At 41.2% G+C, this 23,328-nt stretch overlaps 1 protein-coding gene across 1 annotated transcript in view; it reads left to right on the top strand.

Moving 5' to 3' along the window:
* Positions 1-23,328, top strand: part of LOC128653527 (uncharacterized) — a 167,300-nt gene that overhangs the window by 57,941 nt on the left and 86,031 nt on the right. The window lies entirely within an intron of this gene.

Here is a 23,328-nt window from a genome sequence, read left to right as displayed (position 1 = left end):
TCAGACCATAATGCTTATAGCATTGTTAAACTTCTTCAACATGCTAATAACTTTGTTTGTGATGCCATTTTTGATATCATTAGGATCGATGTCAGGTATATGTCTTTAGCTATTTTAGCTAGAAGAGCTTTATGGCTTAAATCTTGGAATGCATATATGACTTCTAAGTCAATGTTGCTTTCGCTTTCTTTCCAAGGTAATAAATTATTTGGTTCTCAGTTGGATTCTATAATTTCAACTGTTACTGGGGGGAAGGGAGCTTTTTTGCCTCAGGACAAAAAATCTAAAGGTAAATATAGGGCTGCTAATCGTTTTCGTTCCTTTCGTCAGAATAAGGAACAGAAGCCTGACCCTTCCCCTAAAGGAACAGTTTCCGTTTGGAAACCTTCTGCAGTCTGGAATAAATCCAAGCCTTTTAGAAAGTCAAAACCAGCTCCCAAATCTGCATGAAGGTGCGACCCTCATTCCAGTACAGCTGGTAGGGGGCAGGTTACGATTATTCAAAGATGTTTGGATCAATTCGACTCAAAATCTTTGGATTCAGAACATTGTTTCTCAAGGGTACAGAATAGGTTTCAAGGTAAGATTTTTCCTCTCACGCATTCCAGTAAACCCAGTAAAGGCTCAGGCGTTTCTGAAATGTGTTTCAGACCTGGAATCGGCTGGGGTAATTGTGCCAGTTCCAGATCTGGAACGGGGTCTGGGGTTTTATTCAAATCTGTTCATTGTACCAAAGAAGGAGAATTCTTTCAGACCAGTTCTGGATCTAAAAATATTGAATCGTTATGTAAGGATACCAACATTCAAAATGGTGACTATAAGGACTATTCTGCCTTTTGTTCAGCAAGGGCATTATATGTCTACAATAGACTTACAGGATGCATATCTTCATATTCCAGTTCATCCAGACCACTATCAGTTCCTGAGATTCTCTTTTCTAGACAAGCATTACCAGTTTGCTGCTCTTCTTTTTGGCCTAGCAACAGCTCCAAGGATCTTTTCAAAGGTTCTCGGTGCCCTTCTCTCTGTAATCAGAGAACAGGGTATTGCGGTATTTCCTTATTTGGACGATATCTTGGTACTTGCTCAGTCTTTACATTCTGCAGAATCTCATACGAATCAACTTGTGTTGTTTCTTCAAAGACATGGTTGGAGGATCAATTTACCAAAGAGTTCCTTGATTCCTCAGACAAGGGTAACCTTTTTGGGTTTCCAAATAGATTCAGTGTCCATGACTTTGTCTCTAACAGAAAAGAGATGTCTGAAATTGATTTCAGCCTGTCGAAACCTTCAGTCTCAATCATTCCCTTCGGTAGCTTTGTGCATGGAAATTCTAGGTCTCATGACTGCTGCATCGGACGCGATCCCCTTTACTCGTTTTCACATGAGACCTCTCCAGCTTTGTATGCTGAACCAATGGTGCAGGGATTATACAAAGATATCACAATTAATATCCTTAAATCCCCATGTTCGATCTTCTCTGACTTGGTGGTTGGATCACCATTGTTTAATTCAAGGGGCCTCTTTTGTTCGTCCAACCTGGACTGTGATCTCAACAGATGCGAGTCTTTCAGGTTGGGGAGCTGTATGGGGATCTCTGACAGTGTAGGGGGTTTGGGAATCTCAGGAGGCGAGATTACCAATCAACATTTTGGAACTCTGTGCGATTTTCAGAGCTCTTCAGTTCTGGCCTCTTCTGAAGAGAGAATCGTTTATTTGTTTTCAGACAGACAATGTCACAACTGTGGCGTATGTAAATCATCAAGCTGGAACTCACAGTCCTCAGGCTATAAAAGAAGTATCTCGGATACTTGTATGGGCGGAATCCAGCTCATGTCTAATCTCTGCGGTTCACATCCCAGGTATAGACAATTGGGAAGCGGATTATCTCAGTCGCCAGACGTTACATCCGGGCGAATGGTCTCTTCACCCAGAGGTATTTCTTCAGATTGTTCAAGTCTGGGGACTTCCAGAAATAGATCTGATGGCTTCCCATCTAAACAAGAAACTTCCCAGGTATCTGTCCAGATCCAGGGATCCTCAGGCGGAAGCGGTGGACGCGTTGTCACTTCCCTGGAATTATCAACCTGCTTATATCTTTACGCCTCTAGTTCTTCTTCCAAAAGTGATTTCCAAAATCCTAATGGAGCGTTCTTTTGTGCTGCTGGTGGCTCCAGCATGGCCACACAGGTTTTGGTATGCCGATCTCGTTCGGATGGCCAGTTGTCAACCTTGGACACTTCCGTTAAGGCCAGACCTTCTATCTCAAGGCCCATTTTTCCATCAGGATCTCAAATCATTAAATTTGAAGGTATGGAGATTGAACGCTTGATACTTAGTCATAGAGGTTTCTCTGACTCAGTGATTAATACTATGTTACAGGCTCGTAAATCTGTGTCTAGAAAGATTTATTACTGAGTTTGGAAAACTTACATTTCTTGGTGTTCTTCTCATAAATTCTCTTGGCATTCTTTTAGAATTCCTAGAATTTTACAGTTTCTTCAGGATGGTTTGGATAAGGGTTTGTCTGCAAGTTCTTTGAAAGGACAAATCTCTGCTCTTTCTGTTCTTTTTCACAGAAAGATTGCTAATCATCCTGATATTCATTGTTTTGTACAGGCTTTGGTTCGTATCAAGCCTGTCATTAAGTCACTCTCCTCCTTGGAGTCTTAATTTGGTTCTGAGGGCTTTACAGGCTCCTCCGTTTGAACCTATGCATTCTCTGGATATTAAATTACTTTCTTGGAAAGTTTTGTTCCTTTTGGCCATCTCTTCTGCTAGAAGAGTTTGAGTTATCTGCTCTTTCTTGTGAATCTCCTTTTCTGATTTTTCATCAGGATAAGGCGGTGTTGCGGACTTCATTTAAATTTTTACCTAAAGTTGTGAATTCTAACAACATTAGTAGAGAAATTATTGTCCCTTCATTGTGTCCTAATCCTAAGAATTCTCTGGAGAGATCTTTACATTCTTTGGATGTAGTAAGAGCTTTGAAATATTATGTTGAAGCTACTAAAGATTTCAGAAAGACTTCTAGTCTATTTGTTATCTTTTCTGGTTCTAGGAAAGGTCAGAAGGCTTCTGCCATTTCTTTGGCGTCTTGGTTAAAGTCTTTGATTCATCATGCTTATGTGGAGTCGGGTAAATCCCCGCCTCAAAGGATTACGGCTCATTCTACTAGGTCAGTTTCTACTTCCTGGGCTTTTAGGAATGAAGCTTCTGTTGATCAGATTTGCAAAGCAGCAACTTGGTCTTCTTTGCATACTTTTACTAAATTCTACCATTTTGATGTTTTTTCTTCTTCAGAAGCAGTTTTTGGTAGAAAAGTACTTCAGGCAGCTGTTTCAGTTTGATTCTTCTGCTTATAATTTCAGTTTTTTTTCATTATAAGATTAAAACTTTTTGATTTGGGTTGTGGATTATTTTTTTCAGCGGAATTGCCTGTCTTTATTTTATCCCTCCCTCTCTAGTGACTCTTGCGTGGAAGTTCCACATCTTGGGTATCTGCTATCCCATACGTCACTAGCTCATGGACTCTTGCCAATTACATGAAAGAAAACATAATTTATGTAGGAACTTACCTGATAAATTTAATTTCTTTCATATTGGCAAGAGTCCATGAGGCCCACCCTTTTTGTGGTGGTTATGATTTTTTTGTATAAAGCACAATTATTCCAATTCCTTGTTTGATGCTTTCGCTCCTTTCTTATCACCCCACTTCTTGGCTATTCGTTAAACTGAATTGTGGGTGTGGTGAGGGGTGTATTTATAGGCATTTTGAGGTTTGGGAAACTTTGTCCCTCCTGGTAGGAATGTATATCCCATACGTCACTAGCTCATGGACTCTTGCCAATATGAAAGAAATTAATTTATCAGGTAAGTTCCTACATAAATTATGTTTTTTAAGCAGACCAAACATTTTTAGAAAATAACGTTAATTTATGTTTGAATATTTTTTATTTATTTATCAGAAAAAGTAAACATTTACAGAGATACCTTCCTCTGCATCGATCTCCATCATTATGGATTCCAGAGTATAGGCTTGCACAGAAACATTTCTAAATAATAAATGATACAATTAACATTCTTTATAACTTCTTAATCATTTCTATTGACATTTATATAACTATGACTATGTAGGGCCAGCAGTTAAAAAAAGAAAAAACAGAGGTCATATCTATAGGGTTTTTGTTACCAATGATATTCAGGTTTCATTTCTGTCTTCCGATTTTCATACGATCATTGATAAGGTATTATATAGTTCTTATGTCTAAAAGAAAGTTCGTACTCTGCTGAACCCTACCAAGATATTTTAATGATTCTGAACCAAACCACCCTGTCTATATATATCTAAACTTTTTAGGAAATATAACTCCAAAAGAAGGTAAGGTTAAATAAGATTGGTTAGAGGAGGTCGGGGGGGGGGGGGGGGTGAAGGGGTAGGGATGAGAAGTGACGACACATCTTATTTCATTGTTAGTTGTATGTGTTATAATAGTTGTATATATTAATGTTCCTATTGGTCACCTAAGGTTATCTTTCTCATTGATTTTATGTAGTTGCTGTTCATTGCGCTATCCAATAGTACCATATCGCTTGGACTATTTCTTTGTTATCTAAGGTGTTGGATGCTAGGTCGTACATAGTGTATGTGTACTGGATTTTATTGTAAATCTCTGTCCATGTCGGACTGCCTATCTTCCAGTATCTGGCTATACATGTCCGGGTGACTGTACATAATATCCTTATAAATGTATTGATATGTTTGTTGAGTCTCTTAACGGGTATGTGTAATAAAGCTTGTTGGATTGTTAGATCCACGCTTTCGTTCAAGAGTCGGTTGAGGAAGGAGGACAAACATTTCCATATGCCTGAGATTTCTCTACAGTCCCACCACATATGTCGGTATGTTCCTATTTGTCCACATCCTCTATAACACAGAGGGGTTCCCTGCGCACACATATGAGCCGTTCTTATGGGCGTTAGATACCAACGGTGTATAGTTTTAGTGATATTTTCTTTTAGGTCTACACTCAGCAGTCCTTTGTCTGCATTGTGGAATATTGCTTCCCATTCTTTGATATCTTTAGTAATGAGTAGTTCCCTCTCCCATGCTAGCATAGTAGAGGTTTTAGTCGAGATTTGTGAGGCCTGTATAGCTACATATAGTATAGATATAGTATGTCTAGTGCGGTCTTCTGATTTACACATGGTTTCTAACGGTGTTGTGTGGTTGTCACTAGGGTGTCTCAGATATGATTGTATTGCGGATTGTATCTGTAGGTATAAATACCAGTGTAGTTTAAAGGGGCTTAATTTTGTCTGCAGTTGGTTGAATGTAAGTATAGCTCCACCTTCCAGGAAGTCTGCTACTCTATATAACCCCTTATTTTCCCACTTCTGTGGTTGGGCCCTAAGTTCATCCGGCAGGATATATCTTATCGGGATGTATCTGGAGTATTGTGGCAGTAGGTTAAATTTCGATCTTGCTTTTTTCCAAGTGGCTACTGTAAGGATTGTAGTGTAAGGTCCATCTGTCTCCCTGTGGGCTTGTGTTCTCTCTTGATCCCAAAGTATAGCATCAGTCTCGCCCCATCCTCCCAGAGTTGCCTCTAAAGTAGGCCACATGGTCTCCCTATTTCTCTTTAATAAGAGGCTGTCCAGTGCTAGTCTGGCTGCATTATAGTATTCTAACAGGTTAGGGACACCTATGCCTCCTAGGTTTTTATGTCTATATAAGACTGATTTCGCTATTCTATTTGTTTTGTCTCCCCTGATATACACTAGTATGTCCTTTTGTATGGTCTCTAGGTCTGTTTTCACCAATTTAATAGGTAGGGTTCTAAACATATATAGTATCCTTGGCAAAATATTAATCTTGACCGAGGCCACTCTACCTAGCCATGAGAATTTGTAACTTTTCCATTTTGATAGATCTTTTCTGATCTGTTTGAATAGTGGGGGATAGTTAACTTTGTATAGTAGTGAGGGGGAAGAGGGGAGATGAACTCCTAGGTATTTTAAGGTGTGCTTCATCCATTTAAACTGGAAGTTTGACTCCAACACTTCTTGTGTCCGTTGGGGGATCGCTATGGGGAGGGCTTCACATTTCTCTGCATTTATTTTAAATCCCGAAATAGTAGAAAATGTCTCTAATGTTTGGTGGAGGTTGGGCAATGATATTAGGGGGTTTGTCAAGGTCAGAAGTATATTGTCCGCAAACAGGGCCATTTTATATTCCATTTTAGTCGTCTTAACTCCTGTGATGTCTGTATGTGAACGAATTTTAGCGGCTAAAGGCTCTATACATAGAGCAAATAGTAACGGAGACAGAGGGCACCCCTGTCTGGTCCTGTTACGAATTGGGAAGGGTTTAGATTTATATCCAGCTGATGAGACCTGAGCTCCCGGTGTGGAGTATATAGCCCTCAATGCTTTCACGATGGCCCCCTCAAACCCCATTTTGTGTAACACTAAAAACATATATTCCCAGTCGATGCGATCAAACGCCTTCTCTGAGTCCAGTGATAGGAGCAGAGAAGGCGTTTTTGAGTCTGTTAGGGTCTGAACTAAATTAGTTAACTTTTCGGATATTGTCTGGGGCTTCCCTACCTTTGATAAAGCCTACCTGATCCGGGTGTACTAGTTGGGGTATGATATGTTTAAGTCGGTTCGCTATTATCTTAGTAAATATTTTAAGGTCTTGGTTAATTAGGGATATCGGGCGATAATTTTGGCATTTTTTATGGTCCTTTCCTGGCTTAGGGATTACTACTATTTTTGCATCTAGCAGTTCAGGTGGGACAACTCCCCCTTCCATAATATGGTTACAGAATTTAACCAGATGCGGGATTAACGCGGTTTTAAAAAGCTTATAGTATTCGCCAGGGAACCCGTCTGGTCCCGCCGCCTTCCCTGGCTTGAGGTCTCTAATAGCCCCCAGTGCCTCTATGGATGATATAGGCGCATTCAGGGTTTCCCTTTGCTCCTCTGAAAGAGTTTGCAGTAGGTCTTGATTAAAAAAAGTTAAGGTGAGTGTCTCTGTCCTTGTATCATGTAAAACTTTTCTCCCGTCATATAAGTCCCCGTAGTATGCTGCAAAGGTGTCTACTATTTCTTGAGGGTGTGATGTCATTAAGTTAGTGGATGTCTCAATTGAGGAAATTACTGAGGCCTTACTACGTTCCTGGATTTTATGTGCCATGTATCTGGTTTATTTGCGAATAAAAAGTACTGTGCTTGTAGATTTTGGCTGGCCCTAGTAGCTCGTGATTGAAGGAGAGTGGCTAGTGCTGATTTTTTGGATTGGAGAGTTTTCTGAATGGTCGCTGTTTTAGTTATTCTATGTTTTTTTTCTAAGTCCTCAATTTCTGTGTGGAGTTGTTTTAATTGTTGTCTGTATGTCCTGGTCTGTGTTGCTTTTTCTTTAATAAGTATCCCCCTTAATACTGCTTTGTGAGCCGCCCACGTGATCCCTGGGTTAGTTGCTGTATCAGTATTAATGTTCCAGTATTCAGTAAGGAGCTTAAGTATATTGTTATGTGTCTGGGGGTTTTTGATGCACGACCTATCAAAGGTCCATGTCTTACTCCTGTGGGGGTCACATAGACCCTCCAGCTGTAAAGTGATGATTGAGTGGTCAGACCACACACAGGCATGGATCTGTGAGCTATGTAAGAGGGGCTGTAATACCTGACTTACATATATATAATCTAGTCTGATGTAGGACTTGTGTGGTGCCGAGTAGAACGTAGTGTCGTTAGTCGAACCATATAACGTGGCCCATGTGTCTATCAGAGAGTGAGGTAGTAAGGTTTCCTGTATTGCTTTAACTATGCGATTATGTCTAATTTGTTTGTTGGTTAAGGATCTAGGTTCCCTGGGTTCAATAGGCATCATGGTGATATTGAAGTCTCCTGCTATAAATATTTTGGTGTGGGACCATTGTGTGAGTAGGTATGAGATGTGTTGAAAGAAGTTATGTTGATTTTCGTTTGGTGCATAGATGTTGCAAAGAGTAATCTCCGAGTCTAGAATTCTCCCTTTTACTATTATATATCGCCCTTCGGTGTCTGTAATTATCTCTTCTTGTGTGAAATTAAGTGAGGAATGTATGAGAATAGATGTACCCCGTTTTTTAGTTGTTGCTGTGGAGTGATAGTGGGTATTGAAGTATTTTGCCCAATATTTTGGGATTCTATCTTTAAGTAGATGAGTCTCTTGAAGAAATAAAATGTTAGCATGCAGGGAGGTGTACTGTGTCATTGCCATGCGTCTTTTTATATCAGTATTTAGTCCCCTTACATTATGGGATAATATCTTTATTCTAGGGATCATGAAGGTATGTCTACTGTGTATCGGTGCAACAGAAGATTCTTTACCTGTGGGTCCCTGGATCGAAAACCTAGTGGTGTAGATTGTAGGTGCTCTGGGTTATGATTGGTGAACCGTGTCGTGTCGTCACTGGGGAAGGGGAGGGAGCTAGAAAAGAAATATAGTGTTAATAACATTGGAGAAAACAATTTGGGGTCCCCAACATTGGGACCTCTGGGGAGTGAACTTTGAAGTTTCATCAGAATAAATTAGGAAAAAAAATAAGATAAGAATTAAATTATATTATATTATTATACTTCGGGGGAAGCTAACAGTCCCACAACATCGTATAAATTCTATAATGATATATTGGTGAGAGTCTCTGAGAAGAAATGTCCATGAGGCAGACCACGTCTCCAGAAAAGGAGACATTAAACTGTAATTTCAGATGTGTTAAAGGTAATCTAGAATTATCTTTGTGGTGTGTTCCTTCAATTAGCTTCTACAAGTCTCATATTCCAAAAAAGGAAAAAAGAAAAGATATGGAGTCCATTTATCCATGTTCTCCAAGACGGATCTGTTGTCATCTAGGAAATTTTCCCTCTTGTCTCCTTAATTTTTTGTTTTTTGTGGTTTATAGATTGCCATTTAGATGATTCGGGTTGTCTGTCTGGGTCTTTATTTTTCTCTGGGTTCTGCGCTGTAGTCGGGATTATAGGTGTCTCTAAGCCTAAAATTTTGCAGATTTCAGGTATGTCTTCTGGGTCTTTAAGCGTGATTGTTTTAGAGTCCTTTGTGATGTGCAAAGCAAACGGAAATCCCCATCTGTATGAGATCTGATGTTTTCTGAGTAGAGTAGTAAGAGGACGTAGGGCACTTCTCCTTTGCAGTGTCCTGACACTAAGATCTTGGTAAAATTGTATCACGTTGCCTTGATATTTATAGGTAGAATGTTTCCTTGCTGCTTGTAGGATTTTTTCTTTGTCTTGAAAGAAGGTTAGTTTGATTATGATATCTCTTGGGGGAAGACCCATTTTGGGTTTGGCTTTTAAGGCCCTGTGTGCCCTCTCTATATGGTAGATATAATCAGCTGCGGAATTTGTAATCTGCATGGAAATTCGTGTGAGATAAGCTGGAATTTCTGCAGGACTCACTTCTTCTGGAACACCTTTGAGGCGAATATTGTTCCTTCTGCTCCTGTTTTCCAAATCCTCCAATTTGTCTTGAAATTCTTCCATCATTTGTTGTTGAGAGGACATGGTCTGAGACATTTCATCCATTTGATCTACCATGGCATCTTTTTGGTCTTTTAGTGTCTCAATCCTGTTCCCCATTTCCATTAAGTCGGATTTGATGTCAGAGAGGCTATTGGTGACAGATGAGTGTATTGAGTCAATTTTCTCCCACAGTTTTTCAAAGTTATCTGCAATGTCCTTTTTGGATACTAAATTTTTAAGATCAGCTTTTGTTAGTGGACTTTGATCTTGTGGTAGTAATTGAGAGTCAATGTCAGATTCTTCTTCCATTTCTGTGTCTGTTTGTTGTTTATTTGTTTGTGAGTTTTTAAAGAAAGTGGATACAGGAGTGGATTTAATTGTTTTATCTCCTTTAATGGGTCTTCTAGAGGCCATGATTCTGCGTTGTGGAGATGGTTAGGACAAATGTAAAACGCAGGGGGAAGATCTATATTGCTGGCAGATGGGGTTGCTATTTATTATTGGGCTGCCAGAGGAATAAGCTGTGACCCTATTCAAAAGTATTGACCATACAGACTTGGTTGTATATTGTATAGTTAGGCAGGCATTGTATTCGGATATACAAAAGATATGTTTTTTCTTCTCGTTGTATGTTGAGACTCACATTGGTGTTGTAGGCATTATGAGATTAAATTTCCCGTTCCCCCTATAGTAATCAGAGTGTTATTTACATTCTCTTCCTCAGATGGTCCCCGCTTCTGTGGCTGAATGCAACTCTTAGGGAATGGCTATAGGTCAGTTAATGGCAGGTAGGAGCTGCAATATGTACTGCTCAGACTGTGTTATGGTAACTATATCGCAAGTGGCTATGCTGTAGTGCTATTTCAGAAGTAGCCTCCGTTGTGGAGTAAGTCAGCGGTTGCCCTCTCCCCAGGGCAGTTATCCTCACAGGATGATCTCGGGAAAGGGTATGGGGGGTATGACCCACCACCACTCAGGGCTGGCAGGAAAGGGAAGAGGGTGTTAGGAGGAGACCTCTTTATATTGTGGGGTGCAAAGGTACACAAGGATCATGTATTGCTAGAGTGTCAGTCAGGCTCTAAGTTGTATAGTCTAATCTCAGTATCCAATATTTGTGTGGTTTTGTTCTTACAATGGCGTTATTTTTTGCTTACTGTTAGTGCTTTGACTTCTGTTTAGTTAGATTAGCATACACTTCCTTCTCCTCTTATATTGTGCCAATGCGCTCTGTTATTTATAGTCCTGCTCCAGAGCAGCAGCAGTAATAATACACCTCTCCGTGTGCAGTAAACCAACAAAGTGATATTTGGACCCTTTGGATTTTAACAAGTCTCCCCACTCTGTTCCGTTATATCTTAAAGGCAGGTTGCCGAAGTGTGTGGAGTTAACTTTTAGTGCCTCTTTAGTTATAGAGACAAAGCCCCCGTGTATTGTATAATGTCCCGCTCCGGGGCCGCCTCCCCCCTTCTCTTCCGGGTTTCACTGGTTAGTAATGGCGTGCTTTCGCGCCTTTTTATAATTGTATTACCAGTGGGCTTATCTTTCAAGGAATGTGGGTCCAAGTAAGTGTCTGACTCACCCGCTCCGCAGCATGTAAATACCTCCTCTGTGTGTCCCGATCAGCCGGGTGGAGGTCTCTGTATGTTCCGGTCAGGCTGCGGTGCTTCTGTGAGATCGCCTCTGCTGTTCTCTGACACAAAGGGAGCGGTGTGAATAACTTTCAATTCTTTGCCTCTTTAGTTCTAACACCCTTCAGTAGAGCATAAGGTTCGCTCCAGAGAGCATTAAAAGTCACTTTTAAGTGGTGGATTTAATAAAATTTGTAAAGTTTGCTCTGGAGCTCACACACTGCACGTCCTCTCTCCAAATAACGTTAATTTAAAGGGACAGTCTAGTCAAAATTAAACTTTCATGATTCAGATAGGGCATGACATTTTTAAATAACTTTCCAATTGACTTTTATCATTAAATTTGCTTTGTTCCCTTCGTGGTATTTTTGAAAAACTAAACCTAGGTAGGCTCAAACTGATTACTAATAACCGCCTCTTAGCTCAGAGCATTTTGAAAGTTTTTCGCAGTTAGACAGTACTAGTTCATGTGTGTCATATAGATAACATTGTGTTCACTCCCGTGGAGTTATTTAGGAGTCTGCACTGATTGGCTAAAGTGCATGTCTGTAAAAAGCACTGACATAAGGGGGCAGTCTGCAGAGGCTTAAATACAAGGTAATTACAGAGGTAAAACATATATTAATCTAACTGTGTTGGTTATGCAAAACTGGGGAATGGGTAATAAAAGTATTATATATCTTTTTAAACAATAACATTTCTGGTGTAGACTGTCCCTTTAAAGAAATACCATAATAATATACCTTACTGTTTTCAAATGCAATTGCTACTGTAATACTGTAATACTGTGAATTATGTGTTTAACTGGTTCCCTCTTTTGTAAAAATGCCTAATATCTTCTTATTCCTTTTTGCTGCCTTTTGTCTCTATAACAAACTACTTTATTCAATTACTCCTTCTCCCTCTCCACCTGCGCACTGTTCATTAGCCCATCTCTCTTAAACTCACCTTACTTTTGTACTCATGAACTTTACCTATTCCTAAACACTCTCTCTCCCCCCTGCACCTTGTCTCAAAAGCAGTCTCACTACTGCAAATCTGTATCTCATCTTATGTCACTCTCCCTCTTGCTTCTACTAACTGCTGGTGACATCTCCCCTAATCCTGGTCCCCAACAACTGCCTAGCCGTGCACATCCATGTATACCATCCCACAGACTCAAAAAACAAAACTCTGACAACCTTACTCACATTCCTCTTGCATCAAAAGCCACTTCCCCTTTCACTTGTGCACTTTGGAACTCTCACTCTGTTTGCAACAAACTCACTTCTATACATGACCTCTTTATCTCCCACTCCCTCAACCTTCTGGCCCTAACAGAAACCTGGCTCTCTCCCCTAGACACAGCATCCACTGCTGCTCTGTCACATGGGGGTCTCCACTTCAGCCACACTCCTAGGTCTGGTAATAGACAAGGAGGTGGTGTAGGTATTTTACTTTCCTCTCGTTGCACTGTTCAACAAATACATCCCATCTCTTCCCTCACATTTTCCTCATTCGAAACCCACATGATTCGCTTATTCTCTCCTATTTCTATACATGTTGCAGTCATATACCGTCCTCCTGGCTCCTCAACTCAATTTCTAGATCACTTGGCTGCATGGCTACCTTATTTCCTTTCCTCAGACACCCCTTCCCTCATTCTTGGTGACTTCAACATCCCTCTTGACAATCCCACTGCCTCCTCTGCAAAACAACTTCTGCAACTCACTTCCTCTTTTGGTTTGTCACAATGGACTGATTCTCCCACTCACAAAGATGGTCACTCCCTTGACCTGATCTTTAGCTATCGATGCACCCTCAAACTTCCCAAACTCCCCCTTTACTCTTTCTGACCACCATCTCCTTACTTGCAACACATCATCCCGCCCTACAACTCTCCCTCCTTCTGCTCCTCACACCAAACTTCACAGAAGCATTACGTCATTAGATCAACAACAGCTTTCTAATTCCCTCAAACCTCTCCTCTCATCCTTCTCCTCCTTTTCATGCCCTGACCAATCTATCTGCCACTATAATTCCACACTTACATCCGTCCTTGACAATCTTGCCCCTTTTACCATAGCTCGGAAATCAAACACTCATCCTCAGCCCTGGCATACTCCTCTGACATGATACCTACGCAGATGTTCCGGTACTGCTGAGCGGCACTGGAGAAAATCTAGGAGTTCAGCTGATTTTCAACATTACAAATTTATCTTGAATTCCTACTGCTCTGCCCTTAATTTCCATAAGCAACACTATTTCTCTACTCTTATCTCTAATCTTTCTTCAAACCCAAAACGTTTGTTCTCCACTTTCAATACTCTTCTCTGCCCTCCCCCACCTCCTAATACAACTTCTCAGTCAGCTCAAGACTTTGCCAACCACTTCAATAACAAAATAGACTCCATCAGAAATAAAATCAGCTCTCAACATAATTCTATTCTCTCACACCCTCAAATGCTCTCAATCAACCACAACCCACATAACCTTAAACTTAGCTCATTCTCCCCTGTTACTGAGGAAGAAGTTTCGGCACTTATACTGCACTCTCACCTCACTACCTGTCCCCTTGACCCTATCCCCTCACAGCTACTCCCCTCCCTCTCTGCCACCCTTACCCCTATACTCACACACACTTTCAACCTATCCTCCAGCACCGGTATATTTCCCTCATCGCTGAAACATGCACTGGTCACACCTATCCTCAAAAAAATTTCCCTTGATCCTACCTCCCCTTCCAACTACCGCCCTATTTCCCTCCTCCCTCTTGCATCAAAGCTTCTCGAAAAACTAGCTTATGCACGCCTATCCCATTTCCTTACAATAAACTCCCTCCTTGACCCATTGCAATCTGGATTTCGTCCCCATCACTCCACAGAAACAGCAATTGTTAAGGTTACCAACGACCTACTTACAGCAAAATCAAAAGGCCACTTCTCTCTGCTTATTCTCCTTGATCTGTCCGCAGCCTTTGACACTGTTGACCACCCTCTCTTGCTCCAAATCCTCCAATCCTTCGGCATATGTGACACAGCCCTCTCGTGGCTCTCTTCCTACCTGTCAAACCGTACCTTTAGTGTAGCCTTCTCTGGGGCCTCCTCTGCCCCGTCACCACTTTCTGTCGGAGTACCGCAAGGCTCTGTCCTCGGTCCCCTTCTCTTCTCAATCTACACGTCATCACTAGGTTCCCTAATAAAGTCCCACGGTTTACAATATAATTTGTATGCCAATGACACCCAAATCTACTTCTCTGCACCAGACCTTTCTCCTTCCTTGCTAACCCGTGTCACTAACTGTCTTTCTCACATCTCCAACTGGATGTCCTCTCACTACCTCAAGCTAAATCTCTCCAAAACTGAGCTCCTTATTTTCCCCCCTTCTTCTAAACTCTCCACCCCCAATCTCTCTATAACTGTCGACAACTCCATCATTACCCCTACCCCGCATGCCCGATGTCTCGGGTCACATTTGACTTTCTTTCACTCCTCACATTCAGTCTTTGGCTAAAGCCTGCCGCTTCCACCTTAAAAACATCTCTAAAATTAGACACTTCCTCAAACAAGACACAACTAAGATTTTAATCCACTCTCTCATCCTCTCCCGCCTCGATTAATGCAACTCTGTCCTCTCTGGTCTCCCCACCTACCGCCTAGCTCCTTTACAATCCTTAATGAATGCCTCTGCCAGACTCATTTTCCTTACAAGTCACTCTTCATCTGCTGCACCTCTCTGCCAATCTCTTCACTGGCTTCCTCTTGCCTCTAGGATCAAACACAAAATTCTCACTCTGACATACAAAGTCCTCAACTGCACTGCTCCCCCCTATATCTCAGACCTTGTCTCCAGATACTCTCCCTCCCGTCCCCTTCGCTCTGCTCACAACCTCCTACTCTCCTCCTCTCTTGTCACCTCATCACACTCCCGTTTACAGGACTTCTCCAGACTGGCTCCCATCCTGTGGAACTCTCTGCCTCGCTCCACAAGACTCTCTTCTAGTTTTAAAAGCTTCAAGTGCTCCCTAAAGACTCTACTGTTCAGGGATGCATACAACCTACGCTAACCTTTCTTTATACCAGTTCCTCTCCTCCATTGCTATCCCCTGAACCCCCTTAGCATGTAAGCTTAAGAGTCCAGCTGTTTGTTGATCACCTTCTCAAGAGTTTACTACAACAGTGCAACTCTTGGCAGGGCCCTCTACCCATTTGATCCCTATAACTGTTTTGTTGTACTCCGCTTTTGTTAATAGCGCTGCGGAATCTGTTGGCGCTCTACAAATAATCGATAATAATAATAATAATAAAACACGACAATAAGAAATGCAAAATAAAAATATTTTTTTTGCGTTATTTTCGATGGTGTACATGGTAAATAGCAATATGCAAGTCATTATTTCCTAGATATTTTAAATACACATTTAATTGTCTTACATTAAGCATCAATTCACCAACTCGAAACACCAACATTTATGATTTTATATCTGTTTTTAAATAAAAAATGATTTAACATCAGAGGATAAAATATATATATTTTTTGTCTCTTTGTACTATCTTGCAACAGAAAACGATAGGCGTAAAACATTTAACTATAAAAATATTAGATACATTTTAAAATGACACAGAATTTCCCAAAATGTGGTGGCCTAAACTATTTAGCAAATATGTTGCATGCTACTAGCCTGTCTAAACTGACTCAGCATAGTAAAAATAATAAAATAATTAAAAACAACATAAAAATCATCTTACATAGAATTTTACAACATATAATTTATTTTATATTTTCAGTTCACTTGTTTATTCACGGCTAGATTTGGAGTTTTGTCCGTAACGACCCGAAAAGCTAACACCGGGTTTTTTCTGGCCGCACCATAAAAATAACTCTGGTATTGAGAGTCCACATAAAGGCTGCGTTAGGCTCCAAAAAAGGAGCGTAGAGCATATTTAACGCAGCTTCAACTCTCGATACCAGAGTTGCTTACGCAAGCGGCCAGCCTCAAAAACGTGCTCGTGCACGATTCCCCCATAGAAAACAATGGGGCTGTTTGAGCTGAAAAAAAACCTAACACCTGCAAAAAAGCCGCGTTCAGCTCCTAACGCAGCCCCATTGTTTGCTATGCGGAAACACTTCCTACGTCTGCACCTAACACTCTAACATGTACCCCGAGTCTAAACACCCCTAACCTTACACTTATTAACCCCTAATCTGCCGCCCCCGCTATCGCTGACCCCTGCATATTATTATTAACCCCTAATCTGCCGCTCCGTAAACCGCCGCTACTTACATTATCCCTTTGTACCCCTAATCTGCTGCTCTAACATCGCCGACCCCTATATTATATTTATTAACCCCTAATCTGCCCCCCACAACGTCGCCTCCACTTATTAACCCCTAATCTGCCGAGTGGACCTGAGCGATACTATAATAAAGTTATTAACCCCTAATCTGCCTCACTAACCCTATAATAAATAGTATTAACCCCTAATCTGCCGACTGGAGCTCACCGCTATTCTAATAAATGTATTAACCCCTAAAGCTAAGTCTAACCCTAACACTAACACTAAGTTAAATATAATTTACATCTAACAAAATTAATTATCTCTTATTAAATAAATTATTCCTATTTAAAGCTAAATACTTACCTGTAAAATAAATCCTAATATAGCTACAATATAAATTATAATTATATTATAGCTATTTTAGGATTAATATTTATTTTACAGGCAACTTTGTAATTATTTTAACCATGTACAATAGCTATTAAATAGTTAAGAACTATTTAATAGTTACCTAGTTAAAATAATTACAAAATTACCTGTAAAATAAATCCTAACCTAAGTTACAATTAAACCTAACACTATACTATCATTAAATTAATTAAATAAAATACCTACAATTACCTACAATTAAACCTAACACTACACTATCAATAAATAAATTAAATACAATTCCTACAAATAACTACAATGAAATAAACTAACTAAAGTATAAAAAAGAACTAAGTTACAAAAAATAAAAAAATATTTACAAACATAAGAAAAATATTACAACAATTTTAAACTAATTACACCTTCTCTAAGCCCCCTAATAAAATAACAAAGACCCCCAAAATAAAAAATGCCCTACCCTATTCTAAATTACTAAAGTTCAAAGCTCTTTTACCTTACCAGCCCTGAACAGGGCCCTTTGCGGGGCATGCCCCAAGAAGTTCAGCTCTTTTGCCTGTAAAAAAAAACATACAATACCCCCCCCCAACATTACAACCCACCACCCACATACCCTCTAATCTAACCCAAACCCCCCTTAAATAAACCTAACACTAAGCCCCTGAAGATCATCCTCCCTTGTCTTCACCTCACCAGGTATCACCGATCCGTCCTGGCTCCAAAATCTTCATCCAACCCAAGCGGGGGCTGGCGATCCATCATCCGGTGGCTGAAGAGGTCCAGAAGAGGCTCCAAAGTCTTCATCCTATCCAGGAAGAAGAGGCGATCCGGACCGGCAACCATCTTGATCCAAGTGGCATCTTCTATCTTCATCCGATGACGACCGGCTCCATCCTGAAGACCTCCACCGCGGACCCATCTTCTTCCGGCGACGTCCAACTGAAGAAAGACGGTTCCTTTAAGGGACGTCATCCAAGATGGCGTCCCTCGAATTCCGATTGGCTGATAGGATTCTATCAGCCGATCGGAATTAAGGTAGGAATATTCTGATTGGCTGATGGAATCAGCCAATCAGAATCAAGTTCAATCTGATTGGCTGATCCAATCAGCCAATCAGATTGAGCTCGCATTCTATTGGCTGTTCCGATCAGCCAATAGAATGCGAGCTCAATCTGATTGGCTGATTGGATCAGCCAATCGGATTGAACTTGATTCTGATTGGCTGATTCCATCAGCCAATCAGAATATTCCTACCTTAATTCCGATTGGCTGATAGAATCCTATCAGCCAATCGGAATTCGAGGGACGCCATCTTGGATGACGTCCCTTAAAGGAACCGTCATTCTTCAGTTGGACGTCGCCGGAAGAAGATGGGTCCGCGGTGGAGGTCTTCAGGATGGAGCCGGTCGTCATCGGATGAAGATAGAAGATGCCGCTTGGATCAAGATGGTTGCCGGTCCGGATCGCCTCTTCTTCCCGGATAGGATGAAGACTTTGGAGCCTCTTCTGGACCTCTTCAGCCACCGGATGATGGATCGCCAGCCCCGGCTTGGGTTGGATGAAGATTTTGGAGCCAGGACGGATCGGTGATACCTGGTGAGGTGAAGACAAGGTAGGATGATCTTCAGGGGCTTAGTGTTAGGTTTATTTAAGGGGGGTTTGGGTTAGATTAGGGGTATGTGGGTGGTGGGTTGTAATGTTGGGGGGGGTTATTGTATGTTTTTTTTTACAGGCAAAAGAGCTGAACTTCTTGGGGCATGCCCCGCAAAGGGCCCTGTTCAGGGCTGGTAAGGTAAAAGAGCTTTGAACTTTAGTAATTTAGAATAGGGTAGGGCATTTTTTATTTTGGGGGTCTTTGTTATTTTATTAGGGGGCTTAGAGTAGGTGTAATTAGTTTAAAATTGTTGTAATATTTTTCTTATGTTTGTAAATATTTTTTTATCTTTTGTAACTTAGTTCTTTTTTATTTTTTGTACTTTAGTTAGTTTATTTCATTGTAGTTATTTGTAGGAATTTTATTTAATTAATGTATTGATAGTGTAGTGTTAGGTTTAATTGTAGGTAATTGTAGGTATTTTATTTAATTAATTTAATGATAGTATAGTGTTAGGTTTAATTGTAACTTAGGTTAGGATTTATTTTACAGGTAATTTTGTAATTATTTTAACTAGGTAACTATTAAATAGTTCTTAACTATTTAATAGCTATTGTACCTGGTTAAAATAATTACAAAGTTGCCTGTAAAATAAAAATTAATCCTAAAATAGCTATAATATAATTATAATTTATATTGTAGCTATATTAGGATTTATTTTACAGGTAAGTATTTAGCTTTAAATAGGAATAATTTATTTAATAAGAGATAATTAATTTCGTTAGATGTAAATTATATTTAACTTAGGGGGGTGTTAGTGTTAGGGTTAGACTTAGCTTTAGGGGTTAATACATTTATTAGAATAGCGGTGAGCTCCAGTCGGCAGATTAGGGGTTAATAATTGAAGTTAGGTGTCGGCGATGTTAGGGAGGGCAGATTAGGGGTTAATACTATTTATTATAGGGTTAGTGAGGCGGATTAGGGGTTAATAACTTTATTATAGTAGCGGTGCGGTCCGCTCGGCAGATTAGGGGTTAATAAGTGTAGGCGACGTTGAGGGGGGCAGATTAGGGGTTAATAAATATAATATAGGGGTCGGCGGTGTTAGGGGCAGCAGATTAGGGGTACATAAGGATAACGTAGGTGGCGGCGCTTTGCGGTCGGCAGATTAGGGGTTAATAAGTGTAGGTAGCTGGCGGCGACGTTGTGGGGGGCAGATTAGGGGTTAATAAATATAATATAGGGGTCGGCGGTGTTAGGGGCAGCAGATTAGGGGTACATAAGGATAACGTAGTTGGCGGTCGGCAGATTAGGGGTTAAAAAAATGTAATCGAGTTGCGGCGATGTGGGGGGACCTCGGTTTAGGGGTACACAGGTAGTTTATGGGTGATAGTGTACTTTAGAGTATAGTAGTTAAGAGCTTTATAAACCGGCGTTAGCCCAGAAAGCTCTTAACTACTGACTTTTTTTCCTGCGGCTGGAGTTTTGTCGTTAGATTTCTAACGCTCACTTCAGACACGACTCTAAATACCGGAGTTAGAAAAATCCCATTGAAAAGATAGGATACGCAATTGACGTAAGGGGATCTGCGGTATGGAAAAGTCGCGGCTGAAAAGTGAGCGTTAGACCCTTTTTTGAGTGACTCCAAATACGGGAGGTAGCCTAAAACCAGCGTTAGGAGCCTCTAACGCTGGTTTTCACGGCTAACGCCAAACTCTAAATCTAGGCCTCAGTTTCCTAAAATTTTGTATTAGTTCATGGAAACATGGATCTATGAGCCCTATTGTCAATAACACAAAATGAGGTTAGCAGACCAGAAACCCCTAATTTGAATCATGGGACCTCAGTCTTTCAAATACAGGGTATTATATTTCTTGACGGGGTGAGAAGATTATAAAGGTGTCTTCAAAATCCCCCCAAAATAGAGCAAATGCTGAGAAGTTTTTATCATTGTTATAATCATTAGCTAGCAACTGGAAGGACACATGACTACTCATTTGAGCAGGATTTCTTCTTTTAAATAAAACAGTCTCAAGTTTGTCTATTTATTGGGGGGGGGGCAACATAGAGGAGACACCTCCTTTTCCAAAAGAGGTAAGTGATCAAAAACAGCCTCACTACCGCAGTACAACCAATTTAAATATCCAAAGAGATTCATCCTCTCACAACAGTTAACCCCTTACAATCCAAATTTCATACACATACCATCATATCAGGTCCTCCTAGAGGAAACCAAATTTTAAATATATATATATTTATATTTATCAATATCTTCACTAAACCAAATCTGCAAGGCTATCTATACTACGGCTGAGTTAGACTAGTCGACTAATCGATTAGTCGATAAGTATCGCATTTTTCAAATAGTACGGCATTAGTCGATTAATGATATATTAAATTTTGCTATATTTTGACAGTCAAAAACAGCCCGTAGCCAGCCTACTAGCCCTTAGCCTACTACCGATTGCGGATTGTCTCACTTGGCGGCAGTTATGATGACGTGTTATTTCGTAGACGAAACACATTTTGCAAAAAATGGCATCTTAAACAAAAAGTCCTGCTTGGAAATATTTTGAAAAACTACATGAAAAGGCAGTTAAGTGCAACATTTGCGGCGTGCAATTGCAGTACAATAAATCCACGACTTCCATGTTAAGCCACCTAAAAACCAAACGCCCGTCTGCATTGGTAGCGACAGAGAAAGAACAAGGACAGCAACAAACATCCATTGCTGCTTTTACAGTAAGACAACGTCAATGTGACACTGTGCGTGCTGAAACAACGTTGACTCTGATAGCTAATATGGTAGCAAAGGACATGCTTCCTATAAATCGCGCTTTGCAGATTTTGTTTTTTGTTCACGTATTGGGGTTGTTGATGTTGACTAGGTTTTAAAAATAAATAAAAAAAGAAAATTTTACAATTACATTAAAAATATTTTCAATTTAATACCTATTTTCTAGCAAGACGGGGTGATGGGGTCGACAAGTCGAAAGCAACAGCTGTCAACTAGTCGATTGTAAAAATATTAGTTGTGCACACCCCTAATCTATACATTATATACACTTTGAGGCCTAGGTATCAAAGGTCTTGCAGACCTGATCCGACAGTGCGGATCAGGTCCGCAAGACCTCGCTGAATGCGGAGAGCAATACGCTCTCCGTATTCAGCATTGCACCATCAGCTCTTGTGAGCTGCTGGTGCAACGCTGCCCCCTGCAGACTCGCGGCCAATGTAAAGTGTAATACATTATTGCAGTCAGTTACCTTAGAAAAAAGATCCATCACAAAACCATTATTCCTTTGTTACAGAAGCATTAGTTATTTTGTTGTGAAGAGCTTATTTCCCAGCAGCAATGCCTGAACCAGCCAAGCCAGCGCCTAAGAAGGGCTCCAAGAAAACCGTAACAAGTATCATTTCATAAAGAGTTAACTTTTTTTCAGCTTTTAGAAACAATTGTCTAATCACCTCTGGAGCCAGACTGCTAACTGATAAGATAACAAGTTTACAAGTTCATCTTAAGTACTGTAATCCTATTGTGGCCTGTCAAAGGACAGTGCTCTCTAACTGTGTGATGGGGGATTTTGTGCCTTCCCCCCCTCTCCCCCTGGGAGTGCCCTGTGTGCATGTAACCTTAATAAAAAGCAGGCTGGGCATCCCAGTCCTGAGTTCTTGTTTGACCCTCAATCGCAGCGTTGACTCGTTTTTGTGGGCAGAAGGGTATCCTAGCTGTACTGCAGCTAAGGGAGATTATTCTATATTTGCGAGACTCATATAGAATACTATGGAAAGCAGCTTCTCCCCTCTTTAGCAATAGGGATCCAGGCTACTAAGCGGTCCATCTCTCAGCGAGACTAAGGGTAACCGTAACATTTGGCGGCAGCGGTGGGATTTTCCTGGATTTCCTAGGAGAGGTACAGAACGGATGGAGAGCGCTTACGAAAAATTGAAGCGTACAACCCTAAAGGATTTACTTGAAAGCAGAGGGGGGGTACGCCAGCAACCGGCCGAGGAGAGAGCTGATCGCAGAATTGACCGAACTGGATCAGAGCTTCACAATGGCGGAAACACCGACCACGATTAGTGACGAAAAAACCAGGATTGTTCGGGAAAGGCTCTCATTATATGGGCCGAACCCCTCCATGGAATTGGTACAGCAGTTGATGGCAGAGGCGGACGAGGATATACGAGAGACTCGAGCCCACGAACTCAACCTAGCGAACGCACACCGCAATGCTGAAGCCCCGCAGGTAATCATCCCTGTCGAAAATGCTGGGAGGCCCAAGATACCCTATGCGGCATTTCGACCCTTCCTAGAGAGCGAGACAGGGATTGATGAATATTTGGCGGACTTCGAAAGGCAATGTGCCCTGCACCAGATTCCCAACAGAGAGTGGCCCACGATATTGTCTGGGAAACTATCCGGGCGAGCCCTGGAAGCCTTTCGTACTCTGGGTGCTGAGGAAGTGACACAGTATGAGCTAGTTAAGGAGACACTGTTGCGACGGTACGCTGTAACTCCGGACACGTATCGCCGACAGTTTCGGGGCACGAAAAAGAAGCCTAACGATACCCATATGGAATGGGCGCACCGAATGCGGAGAGCGGCAAATCACTGGCTGAGCGGAAGTAAAGCGGTGACTGGTGAGGAAATTTTACAATTGTTTCTCTTAGAACATTTTTATAATGGCATGGAACAGCAAGGGAAGGAATGGCTGCGAGACAGGCGGCCTTCTACCTTAGAAGAAGCAGCCAAATTGGCCGATGAACATTATGACTCCCGTCTTCACGAACCCATGAACTACCGAGCTCCAGCACGGGTCGAACCCAGAGAGGTTTACCGTGCACCCCCTCGTGCTGAATTCCGAGCCCCGGTGCCCACAGGGCCCGTCCGACACTCAGGACCACACAATAACAGCTCTGAGCGTCCCAGA

Source organism: Bombina bombina, chromosome 3 (assembly GCF_027579735.1).
Source record: "Bombina bombina isolate aBomBom1 chromosome 3, aBomBom1.pri, whole genome shotgun sequence".
Lineage (NCBI taxonomy): Eukaryota > Metazoa > Chordata > Amphibia > Anura > Bombinatoridae > Bombina > Bombina bombina.
The sequence above is the reverse complement of the archived record's forward strand: the minus strand, read 5'-3'. Positions and strand labels throughout refer to the sequence as shown.